General features: G+C 47.7%; 1 pseudogene; it reads left to right on the forward strand.

Moving 5' to 3' along the window:
* The first annotated feature begins 8256 nt into the window (after positions 1-8256).
* Positions 8257-12234, forward strand: LOC132571372 (oocyte zinc finger protein XlCOF6-like; annotated as a pseudogene).
* Positions 12235-13390: the final 1156 nt, after the last annotated feature.

The raw sequence follows: 13390 nt of genomic DNA on the forward strand, positions 1-13390 counted from the left end.
AAAATTGTGACTGGGCGCCCATTGTCTCCTGGCAACCAAGATTTTTAGACCCAGTCCGCCACTGGGGGGGGGGGGGGAGAGAGTGATGGATCTGACGCTTCCTCCTACTCCTGAGTCGTCCCACTGAGCCGCAGAGGGCATCGCTGGCTGCAGCCCGACCAACCCGGCTGGGTCTGGAGCAGGAACCCGGAGTCTTCCTCTGTGTCCAGCCCTGCGAGGGAGACCTTCAAGGTGCGCTTCTCTGCTGCTTTGCTCCAGCCCTGCAAGGGTTAAAGGCACAGAGCTGTTTTTGCAAGAGAGGCCGAGCAAGGGGGGGGGGGGAGGAAGGAAGGCTCTTCGGCTGGGGGGGGGGGAGGAATTCCTGAATTGCACAAGAAAGGAAGAGCTTCAGATCCGCAAAAATAAGCAGGGAAAAGCTTCCTTGCAGCCAGGGAAGGTCTCCTTGCAAGTAAGTTCTGCAGGATGAGGGGAGGGGAGGGGAGAATCAGGGATTAGATCTTGCAGGAAGAGAGGGAAGCGGCTGTTAGCATCACTTGTGCTCTGGGCATGAGATTTCTGGGGAGGGGAAATCTTTAAAGTGCAAGACTGAATTCAGCAAATGGACCTGGCGTCCAATCGCTGGTCGTTTCAATTCTGCACAAAACAGCTGCTGCTCTCAGGTCGTCAAGTCTGCAGTGGGAAATCCCCAGGCAATTGGGGGGGGGGGGGGAGCTCAGTGGAGTCTAATGCCATAAAGCCCCACAGGCATGTTTTGGGGGGGGGGGGCTGACCTGATCTCTGTCCTCAGGATCATAGAGCTGGAAGGGACCTCCAGGGTCATCTAGTCCAACCCCCTGCACAATTCAGGAAACTCACAGCTGCCTTCCCCCCCAACACCCACCCACTGACCCCTGCTCCAGGCCCAGAAGATGGCCAAAAAAACCCAAACTCTCCAGGACCCCTTGCCAGTCTGGCCTAGAGAAAAATTTCTGACTGACCCCAAAGCGCCCCTCAGCATTTCCCTGGGTGTGTAAGAAGGGGCCACGAGAACTAGGCACTGATGCAGCCCTTCCTGCCCTCCTTCTCTTGCTCTCCCTAATTCACAGAATCAGGATTGTTGCCAGATCATATCACCTCACAGTCCTCTCTCCAGGCTGAATATTCCCACCTCCTTCAACCTTCTTAAACTGTGGTGTCCAAAACTGCACACAAGACTCCAGGTGAGGTCATACCAGAGCACAGCAAAGTGATTCCATCACTTCACGTGATCTGAGTGTACACTATACTCCTGTTGATGTAGCCCAAAATTGCATTTGCCTTTTCAGCTACTGCACCACACTGCTGACTCATGTTCCGTGAATGGTCCACAAAGACCCCTAGATCCTTTTCACACATACTACTGCCAAGACAAGTCTCCCCCATCCTATAATGATGCATTTGGTTTTTCCTACCTAAATGCAGAACTTTACATTTCTCACGTGATCTGGAGACTATACTTTTGTTGACACAGCCCAAAATCAATTCTAATGATCAGTTATAATCCTGGGAGATCTCCAGGCCCCACCTGGGGGTTGATCAATATAATCAAGAAAAAGGGATCACAGTTGATAAGACAGGCAATGAAAGGAACAAGTACTGTGATGTGCTGGCTAACAATGTATGCTCATTTCATCAATGGCCACCTAAAAGAACAGCTTCCTTCTGATAGAAAATATTGTAGAGAGTTATAGGTCAGCAAACTCCAGAAGGCTTGGGCATCTGGTTAAAAGAATAAGTTTGAACTTGCTTAAGCTCCAAATATAAATATCTGCACGTAAGGCATCAGTTCTGCTCTGCTGTGTAACTTGGGGGGGGTGAGGGGAATACGGTGTCTTTAAGTGCAAGGGAGAAAACTGAAGCATGAAATTGGAGTTCTGTTGCTTGTAATTTTAGTCCGGGGTGGGGATGGGGGGGAGAGGTGAGAAACCTTAATTTGGTCGGCAAGTGAAAAAGATCATTGCATGTGGGGGTGTGGGGTGTGGGGGTAGAAGACTGCAGATTTATACCCCACCCTTTTCTCTGAATCAGAGACTCAGAGTGGCTTACAATCTTCTATATCTTCTCCCCCCCACAACAGACACCCTGTGAGGTGGGTGGGGCTGAGAGAAGAAGAAGATATTGGATTTTTATCCCACCCTCCACTCCGAACAGTCTCAGAGCGGCTCACAATCTCCTTTACCTTCCTCCCCCACAACAGACACCCTGTGAGGTGGGTGGGGCTTGGAGGCCGAGGCCTTCCCCTGATGCTGCCTCCTTCTCTGGGATCCAGATGTTGACTGCATCTAAATGTGAAGGGTCCCCTCGGTCACCATAGCTAGCAGCCATTGATAGATTTGCCCTCCATGAATTTATCTCGTTTCTTTGAAAGCTGTTTATTCCTGTGGTGGCCATGACTACACCCTCTGGTGGCAAATTCCTATTTTAATCGCTCTCTGTGTCCTGAACCTACTGATGCTGTATTAGATGCCTTAAATTTTTATTTGGTTGAGGAAGAAAAATTCTTCTTTGTCCACTCTCTGTTGTGGCAGGACTTCCCTGCGTAGAAGCCGTGCTGGTTTTCCCTCAGCAGGCTTTGTCCTTCCGTGTGTCTGACAATTCTGTCTTTGATTACAGATTCTGCTAATATGCCCAGGACAGAAATTTGGATGACCGGCCTGTAATTTCCTGGTTCCCCTCTGGGTCCCTTTTTAAAATTGGTCACATATACAGGTTCATAGATCAACTATCTCACATCCTTTAGAAATTCTTGGGTGAATGCTATCAAGACCTGGAGGCTTTGGGCCTCTCTAGGAGATGTCTATGATACTTAATGACATGAATCCTTACTTGCAAACCATGAGAAGGACTTTCCTTCTGATCCAGGAGAGAGTCCTGGGTGTGTCTTGACCAGGGTCGGTGATGTAGCTCCATCTTCTTTAGGTTCCTTTCTGCCTTTTTGATATATTCCCCTCTCCCTCTTCATAGCCAAGTGAATAAAAGCATTTTTTCCACAGTTGGAAGTAACCCAAGAGAAGGGAAAGGAGATGGAAGAGCAGGACCCAGAAGGACCTGGAACAGGCAAGATAGCAAGGAAAAGCCCCCATCCCAACCAACCTGGAAGTGGTGCTGAATTCTGGGAAAGAGCTGTGCCAGAGATCTTGGCTAAGGACACCATGACCTCAGATGTTCATTGCGAGTGTTTCCAACAGTTCCGCTACGATGAGTCTGATGGGCCCCGAGAGGTTTGCAGCCAGCTCCATGGGCTTTGCAGCCAGTGGCTGGAGCCGGAGAGGCACACCAAGAAGCAGATCGTGGAGCTGGTGATCCTGGAGCAGTTCCTGACTCTCCTGCCCCAGGAAATGCAGGGCTGGGTCAGAGGATGTGGGCCGGAGACCAGTTCCCAGGCAGTGGCCCTGGCCGAAGGTTTCCTCCTGAGCCAGGCAGAGGAAAAGAGGCAGGCAGGGCAGGTGAGGGAGCTTCATGCCGTCCTTTCGAGTTGTGATCTTTCACCTTATACGCATCCCTCCAGGCACTTCCCCAGGGTTGATAGAAAACCAGATCCCTGATTCTTGCAGCTCTGTTGATGTATGCAGGGATGGGGAATGGAGCACGTTTTGCTTCCTTGGTCTTTAGGCTCCCTGCTCTTCCCTGTCTCTCTTCCTTCTGCTCCAGATGTGGGGACCATCTTTGAAGATGGAAGTTGAGTTCTCTGAGGAAGGGTCTCCTTTGGAGGAAGAGCAGAAGGCGCAGGCCCAGGAGCGTGCCCAAGAGGCCCTCTCACATGGTAAGGGTGCCTTGTGCCCAGATTTGGGCCCATTGTAAAGTTGTTGGATAGAAAGTTGTGACTCAGCAGGGGACCTGGAAGGGCCTTCTACAGGCTGCCACCGCTCTGGTCAGGGTCTTTCTGGGGGCCCAGAGTACCCCCCCCAACCCCTGAATCTTCCTTCTTAGCAAAACCTTTTAGCCATAACGAAGGAGACGTGAGGACTCAGGCAACCTAACAACAACAGTTTATTTATAGTGCTCAAACAATCGTGGGTAGTAAGAGAGGCTGAGGCTGGATCAGACCAGTAAGGGTCCCTCTAGTCCAGCCTCCTGTCTTACACAGGGGCCAAATAGTTCCTCTCGACAACAAGCCACAGGGCGTGGAGGCCGAGGCCTTCCCCTGATGCTGCCTCCTGGCTCTGGGATCCAGAGGTTGACTGAAATTTTAGTGCAACAGTGAATGGGAGAATGTATTTCTCTTTAACAATAGTATATCAGAATAATGTTTAATATCGACATACTCGAATAAGGGATGTTGGCTGTTTATCTCATTACCTATACTTGACCCATTTCCATTTGATGCCTTCTTTTCTTCTAAATGGCAAACTAGAATGTTTATAATGTACAGATTGATGTTGAGTAGTAAATTACCCAAAATTTGAAAATTTCAACTAGAAGGCTGTAGCATAGTACTTTGGTAAACGGCTTTGTTTTACTATTTTACTGTTTTTACTGGTTTATTGTTTTAAATGTTGTAATTTGATGTATTTCAAAAATTTAATCCGATGTTGGAACTTTTGTGTTGTGAGCCGCCCTGAGCCTCTTTGGTGGGAACGGCGGGATATAAATTGAATAAAATGAAATGAAATTGAATAAAATGAAATGAAATGAAATGGAGAGCCAGTTTGGTGTAATGGTTAAGTGGGTGGACTCTTATCTGGGAGAACCGGGTTTGATTCCCCACTCCTCCACTTGCACCTGCTAGCATGGCCTTGGGTCAGTCATAGCTCTGACAGAGGTTGTCCTTGAAAGGGCAGCTGCTGTGAGAGACCTCTCCAGCCCCACCCACCTCACAGGGTGTCTGTTGTGGGGGAGGAAGGGAAAGGAGATTGTGAGCCGCTCTGAGACTCTTCGGAGTGGAGGGCGGGATATAAATCCAATATCTTCATCTACCTCACAGGGTGTCTGTTGTGGGGGAGGAAGGTAAAGGAGATTGTAGGCTGCTCTGAGACTCTTCGGAGTGGAGGGTGGGATATAAATCCAATATCTTCATCTACCTCACAGGGTGTCTGTTGTGGGGGAGGAAGGTAAAGGAGATTGTAGGCTGCTCTGAGACTCTTTGGAGTGAAGGGCGGGATATAAATCCAATATCTTCTTCTTCTTCTTCTAGGTGGACAACAAGGACATACATGTCCTTTGGTAATTTACCTAGCCTTGCAGAAACGCCAATGGGCAGGCAACTTTTATTACCTTTTATGGCTCTCCAGGCCAAATGTTCTTCTAAACGGTCACACTGTTCCACCATGTGATCCCAGATCTGTATCCGTTTGCCCTCTTAGTCAACAAACTGCATGTATTTCAGCCCACTGTAACTGATCCCCTCGTCTGAAGCAGTGTGCTTTTAGCACACAAAAGCTCATGTTCTGAATAAAACCTTGTTGGTTTTAAAGGAGCACCTTAGCTCCTGCTTTGTTAAACTGCTCCAGACCAACACGGCTGTCCACTTGGATCTAAGAAAAGCCCTAGCGTGACGAGAGACACGTCCCCTTCTGTAAGTCAAACCAATTCACTCCTCCTCCCTGGATGAGGGATTTCCCTGCAGCTGCAGCCTCCCCCATTCCAGCCTCAGCAGAGAAAACAACCGTCCTTTCCAGCCAGGCCTTTCATGCTTTCCCTCCCCCTCTGGGCAATGCGCCCTCTAAGCTGCGGAGTCTTGTGAGCAAAAATTCTACTCCGTGAGCTACTGGCATTGAAGTTCTATAAATTAGTTTGCTCTGGGGCCATTTTTCTTGAGCTGAGAAAAAATGTGTGAGCAAGAGGCTAAAAAACTGTGAGCTAGCTCACACTCACTCAGCTTAGAGGGCACACTGCCCCTGGGCTAGTTTTTCCTCCAAAATTCTGCCACCCAGTCAGAGAGACAGAAGGGATCCTGGGAGATGTATGCCTACTAAAAACTCCTAAGCAGGCTTCTCCCTGTCCTCTAGGCCATACCAGGCCTCAGATCATGACAAAGATACAGGACAGGAAAAAAAGGAAATATTTTTGCATGCCACAGGGTTCCATTTGCACCTAGTAGCTGATGGCCTCTGATGGGCCTCTGCTTCATATGTTTATCCCGTCCCCTCTTGAAGCTGTCTGTGCTTGTAGCCACCGCCTCTTCCTGAAGCAGTGAATTCCACATGTTAACAGAAATATTCCCATATCACCTTCCATTAGAGGGATTTAAGGCAGCTCAAAAAAGAAAAGTTGGTCTCTCACCTCTGGGAGCTTTGGAGGAAGGGCAAGGAGTAGATGTGACGTCTCATCTCGTCGAACATTCAGACATGACATCGGAGGATCAGCAGACACTCAAGAAACCCCTAAATATTACCCTCTAGATTTCAGATGTGCTAATATAATGTTTGGGTTTTTGAACGATGATGATGGTGATGATGATGGTGATGAAGATATTGGAAAAGACTCAGTTTGAGTCTCAGAGTGGCTCATAATCTCCTTTTCCTCCCCTACATCAGACACCCTGTGAGGTGGGTGGGGCTGAGAGGGCTCTGACAGAAGCTGCCCTTTCAAGGACAACCTCTGCCAGAGTTATGGCTGACCCAAGGCCATTCCAGCAGCGCCAAGTGGAGGAGTGGGGAATCAAACCTGGTTCTCCCAGATAAGAGTCCGCACACTTAACACTACACCGCACTGGCTCAGTACACCACACTGCAAATGTGTTGGCAGTGATTATACCCCACCCCTCCCTGATGCTTCTCCTTACCTCTCCCTCAAGTTTATTCAAAATGGTTACACATTTTTTTAAAGTATACCCAGGCCAGGATTTCACAGCCTTGGGCATAGGGGTGCATGAAGCAGGATTTCAACAAGCAAAGAAAACATGAATTCTCTGCTAACACCCTTTCATCCAATGTTTTCTCCTTCACAGGCTGTGAAGAGACGGTGCTGAGTCTTTGTGGAGGAGCGGAAACGGCTGCTGCCCCTGCAGTCCAGGTAGGGGAGATGAGCGGGGGACCGCCTGAGTTCCCCCATCTTCCTCAGGGGCTTCTGCTCCTGCAGTTGCTGCTAATGTGTCTGAGCGAGAGGGGCTCTGAAGGCCGCTCCCTTTACCCCCCTGGCAAGCTCTCCATCCTGCACCACCCCAGAATGCCCCTGTCCAGAGTACAGTCTTGACTGGCATGATGTCTGATAAGGAAACCTGCTTTTTCTTTCAGGGTCCTTTTTCCTTCGAGGAGGTGGCTGTGTTTTTCACCGAGGCTGAGTGGGCCCTGCTGGATCCAGACCAAAGAGCTCTCTACAGGGAAGTCATGCTGGAGAACTATGGGAACGTGGCCTCTCTGGGTAAGGATCTTTCAAAGGTGCGAATTGCTGCCATTGTGATGAATTGTGAGGTGTGAATTAAAATATAGAACAGCAAATATGTCCTTGTGAGGTGTGGTCCTGTTTTCGACCCCTCTGGAGGACTCCAGGAGCTGAGTGGGCTCTGAGATCAGCCGACACACCGGGCTGGTCCTGGGGCACTGTGGTCAATGTGGAGCTCTGGCTGACCCAAGGCCATTCCAGCAGCTGCAAGTGGAGGAGTGGGGAATCAAATCCAGTTATACCAGATAAGAGTCCGCACACTTAACCACTACACCAAACTGCAGGTCTAAAGACCTTCATGGCAAGGCAAATGGGAAGCACAGAGGAAAATATCTTTGCCACCTTTTCTCTTGAAGTACATTTAGAGAGTTTTGGGGAGGGAGGGATAGTCAGAATGTAGAAAAAGCTCTACAGAAGGGGTGAGCAGGGAAAGGTTGTGACCAGCAGTTCAGGAGTCAAAATTGCATGGTCATGAGTTAGGAGTTTGTGGTAGGTTCCTTGGCTCCTTGTGTGAGTTGCGATTTGACTTGCTTCTTTATTCCAGCAGGAGATGTTAAAGAGCCAGTTGGGGAATTTCATGGGTTCCCACTGGAAAAAGCCCAGACTGAACAAGCTGAAGGAAACTTCGAGAACAGAGATGAACCACAGAGGCAGGAAGGAAACCGTACAGCGAAAAGGGGAGTTAAGACCATTCCTTGCCAAGGAAGCAGCTTCCACGAAATCCCAGTCTCCAGCCGTCACCAACGGACTACTTCGGGAGTGAAGCCATTCATCTGTTCCAAGAATGGAATGACATTCTCCGGTCGAAACAAGGGAAATGCATGTTTCCTGAACCACAGTATAACGAAGACATGTAAATGTCATTATTGTGGAAAGTACTTCAGATACAGAACACAGCTTTTGGTACACCAAAGAATGCACACAGCACAGAAGCCTGTTGAACTCTCAGAGTGTGGAAAGCAGCTTAGTATGAATTTCAGTCTACAAAAGCCACAAAGAACCCACACAGGGAAGAAGACTTTTCAATGCTCAGAGTGTGGAAAGACATTTAGTGCGAGTTCCAGTCTTCAGAAACATTTAAGAACCCACACAGGGGAGAAACCTTTTGAATGTTCAGAGTGTGGGAAGAGATTTAGAGAGACTACCAGTCTTCAGTATCATCAGAGAACCCACACAGGGGAGAAACCTTTTGAATGCTCAGAGTGTGGAAAGAGATTCAGTCAGTGTGGCAATCTTCAGGCGCATTTAAGAACCCACACAGGGGAGAAACCGTTTGAATGCTCAGAGTGTGGAAAGAGATTCAGTCAGTGTGGCAATCTTCAGAAGCATTTAAGAACCCACACAGGGGAGAAACCTTTTGAATGTTCAGAGTGTGGGAAGAGATTTACTGAGAATAAAAGTCTTCAGTATCATCATAGAACCCACACAGGGGAGAAACCTTTTGAATGCTCAGAGTGTGGAAAGAGTTTCAGGCAGTGTGGCAATCTTCAGAAGCATTTAAGAACCCACACAGGGGAGAAACCTTTTGAATGTTCAGAGTGTGGGAAGAGATTTATTGAGAATACCAGTCTTCAGTATCATCAGAAAACCCACACAGGGGAGAAACCTTTTGAATGCTCAGAGTGTGGAAAGAGATTCAGGCAGTGCAGCAATCTTCAGAAGCATTTAAGAACCCACACAAGGGAGAAACCTTTTGAATGTTCAGAGTGTGGGAAGAGATTTAGTGAAAATACCAGTCTTCAGCAGCATCAGAGAACCCACGCAGGGGAGAAACCTTTTGAATGCTCAGAGTGTGGGAAAAGATTTAGTGTGAATACCAGTCTTCAGTGTCATCAGAGAACCCACACAGGGGAGAAACCTTTTGAATGCTCAGAGTGCGGAAAGAGGTTCATTCGAACTAGCGATCTTCAGCGGCATCAAAGAACTCACACAGGGGAGAAACCATTTCAATGCTCAGAGTGTGGACAGAGATTTAGTGAGAGGTGGAGTCTTCAAAAGCATCAGAGAATCCACACAGGGATGAAACCGTTTGAATGCTCAGAGTGTGGAAAGAGATTCAGTTCAAATGGTAATCTTCAACAGCATCAGAGAACCCACACAGGGGAGAAACCTTTTGAATGCTCGGAGTGTAGAAAGAGATTCAGTCATGGTGCCAGTCTTCAGAAGCATTTAAGAACCCACACAGGGGAGAAACCTTTTGAATGCTCAGAGTGTGGAAAGAGATTCAGTCAGTGTGGGAATCTTCAGGAGCATTTAAGAACCCACACAGGGGAGAAACCGTTTGAATGCTCAGAGTGTGGAAAGAGATTCAGGCAGTGTGGCAATTTTCAGAAGCATTTAAGAACCCACACAGGGGAGAAACCTTTTGAATGTTCAGAGTGTGGAAAGAGATTCAGTCAGAGTGGCAGTCTTCAGAAGCATTTAAGAACCCACACAGGGGAGAAACCTTTTGAATGCTAAGAGTGTGGAAAGAGATTTAGTGGCAGTGGATGTCTTCAATGGCATCAAAGAACTCACAAAGGGGAGAAACCATTTGAATGCTCAGAGTGTGGAAAGACATTCAGTGAGAGGGGGACTCTTCAAAAGCATCAGGGAATCCACACAGGGGAGAAACCTTTTGAATGCTCAGAGTGTGGAAAGAGGTTCAGTCAAAGTGGCAGTCTTCAGAAGCATTTAAGAACCCACACAGGGGAGAAACTTTTTGAATGCTCAGAGTGTGGAAAGAGATTCAGTCAGAGTGGCAGTCTTCAGAAGCATTTAAGAACCCACACAGGGGAGAAACCATTTGAATGCTCAGAGTGTGGAAAGACATTCAGTGAGAGGGGGACTCTTCAAAAGCATCAGGGAATCCACACAGGGGAGAAACCTTTTGAATGCTCAGAGTGTGGAAAGAGGTTCAGTCAAAGTGGCAGTCTTCAGAAGCATTTAAGAACCCACACAGGGGAGAAACCTTTTGAATGCTCAGAGTGTGGAAAGAGATTTAGTGGCAGTGGATGTCTTCAATGGCATCAAAGAATTCACACAGGGGTGAAACCATTTGAATGCTCAGAGTGTGGACAGAGATTTAGTGAGAGGGGGACTCTTCAAAAGCATCAGAGAATCCACACAGGGGAGAAACCTTTTGAATGCTCAGAGTGTGGAAAGAGATTCAGTTCAAATGGCAATCTTCAACAGCATCAGAGAACCCACACAGGGGAGAAACCTTTGGAATGCTCAGAGTGCGGAAAGAGATTCAGTCGGCGTAGTGAACTTCAGTGTCATCATCGAACCCACATCGGGGAGAAGCCTTTTGAATGCTGAGTGTGGAAAGAGATTCAGTCAGTGTGGCAATCTTCAGCAACATCAGAGAACCCACACAGGAGAGAAACCTTTTGAATGCTTAGAGTGTGGAAAGAGATTCAGTGTGAATTCCAGTCTCCAAAAGCATCAGAGAACCCTCACAGGGGAGATACCTTTTCAATGCTTAGAGTGTGGAAAGAGATTTAGTGACAGTGGTAATCTTCAACAGCATTAAAGAACCCACAGAGGGAAGAAACCTTTTGAATGTTCAGCTTGTGGAAAGATATTCAGTGTGAGTTCGAGTCTACAGAAGCACCAAAGAACCAACACAGGGAAGAAGATTTTTGAATGCTCAGAGCATGGAATGAGATTCAGTGTGAGTTTCTGTGTGAGTTCCAGCCCAACTGCACTGAAGAATGCAGACAGGAGAGAAACCATTTGAATTCTCAGAGATTCAGTTGTAGTGACCTCCTTTAACAGCATCTAAGAACACGTTCAGGGGATAAATATTTTGAATGCTCAGAGTATGGGAAGACATTCAATTTGAAAGCCAGTCTTCAAAACCTTTTGAATGCTCAATAGCATGGAAAGATAGTCATTCAGAGTTAGAATCTTCAACAGCATCAAAGAATCTACACAGGGGAGGACTATTTTGAATGCACAGAGTATAGAAGAGATTCAATGTGAGTTCCAGTCTACAAAAGTATCTTAAGAATCCACACACAGGTGAAACCTTTTGAATTCTCATTGTGGATCTTGAGTCACCGTTGCATTCTTCAAAACCCAGGGCTGGCACATAGACGTAGGCCAAGTACTAGATGACCCTGGAAGTCCCTTCCGACTCTATGATACTATGAAATAGGCAGCTGCCTAGGCCGAGAACCTGTCCACTGGGCGGCTGGCTTGGCTACTGAATGCAGTGCAGCTACAAGCCTGCTTCAGCGCGCAGACTCCATTTTGTGGCCCCATGGGTCGGCACGAGGTGGCAGAGGGGAGGACTGGGGTTGATAATTGTATTCAGGCCTCATTTTGGGCAGGAGCTCACAGGAGCAGAGCTGGGGAACCTCTAAATTTTATTGTGCTCTTTCTTTCTTATACTCCCCCCCCCCAACTTGCTTCTGGGCTCCACTGTTCAAGCCCCCTGTGAGAATTTTGTTGAAATTTGAGAAACTTTCTAATATTTTTCCCCACCAAAAAAATGGGGAAATCACCCAAACAGAAAAAAGCAGAACGATGGAAATCTTCATCATGCCACTGTGGTCGTATTGGAGAAAGTAATGCAAAAAGTATGATGGGAGTCAGCTTTTATTATGACAATTCTAATTCAAGAAGCATTTTAAGGTAGATGCTGAGCTGATATAATTTAGTACACCTTCCGGTGATGTCAGGGGTGTGTGGCATACGCAAACGAGTTGTGCTAATGAGCTCCGGCACCTCTTTTTCTACGAAATGACCTCTGCTTGTAGTGCTGAGTCCCGGCCAGAGGGGGCAGAGCAGGGACAAGCCAGGGCTATTGTGGTCTCTGTAAATTCTTGTGCCCCTTCAGTCACAGCCACTTCCTCTCCTCTGCCGCCCTTGGACTCAACGGGGGCTCGCAAACCCCAGGAGGGGTGAACAGACATGGCTCTGCCCGGATGGAAGGTGAAAAGCAGTGAAGTTGTTGTTCAGTCGCACAGTCGAGTCCGACTCTTTGCGGCCCCCTGGACCAAGTCACGCCAGGCCCTCCTGTCTGCCACCATCCTCCAAAGTCTGCTCAAATTCATGCTAATAGCATCAGTAACGCTGTCCAGCCATCTCCTCTTTTGCCGTCCCCTTCTTCTTTTGCCTTCTGTCTTTCCCAGCATCAGGGTCTTCTCCAGGGAGTACTGTGGTCTGAACTCTCTGCTCATGACCTGACTTCGATCCCAGTGAAAGCTGGTTCAGGTAGCCGGCCCATGGTTGACTTAGCCTTCCATCCTTCTGAGGTCAATAAAATGAGTCCCCAGCTTGCTGGGAGGGGGGTTGGAGTGTAGAGGACTGGGGAAGGCAATGGCAAACCACCCCGTAAGAAAGTCTGCCGTGAAAGTGTTGTGAAAGCAACGTCACCCCAGAGTCAGAAATGAGTGCTGCTTGCACAGGGGACCTTTCCTTTCTTTTCTTAAAAGGGCATCTGTGCTATGCCGGTGGGAGGGGGGGGAGCGTGGTGGCAGCTCCCAGTGTGAGGATCTGGCCTCAGCCAGCCCAGGTCGGGTCGCGTTGGGCCGGGACTGGGGGGAGGGCTGTGTTTTTGAATTTTATGCCAATCTATTTAGCATTAGAATGTTTTCCTCCAATAATTGAATTTGGCCCCTCTACCTGTCATGGGAACATGCTTTTGTGTTTTTTTATGATTCATTTCTGCTACTCCTCATGGCAAAGAGAGTGTTTAGAAGATGCTCATTTGTATTTTACTAATAATAATAATAATAAATTTATTTTTGTATTACTAGAAAGGGATTTTGAAAAGCTGTGGTGTCTTGTCACGCAGTTTCCAGTTTTGTTAAACATTAAAATAAGCATTGTTCTCCTCCTTAGTTTTACAAAATCCTGGTCATTTAACCCACTCAGACTTCCCTGGGAAGGTCCAAATGGGCAACCGTGTTGGTCTGAAGTAGTAGAACAAAATATTTTGCTTCCTGGGAAGGAACATTCATGTTGTCATTTGTAACATGACAGTTTGTGAAACTGCTGCTTTAGAATTCATCAAGAAAGCAGATTGCAGGCCCCAAACTTTGGATTTCTCATTCTCAGT

Source organism: Heteronotia binoei, chromosome 5 (genome assembly GCF_032191835.1).
Source record: "Heteronotia binoei isolate CCM8104 ecotype False Entrance Well chromosome 5, APGP_CSIRO_Hbin_v1, whole genome shotgun sequence".
In the NCBI taxonomy this organism is placed as follows: domain Eukaryota; kingdom Metazoa; phylum Chordata; class Lepidosauria; order Squamata; family Gekkonidae; genus Heteronotia; species Heteronotia binoei.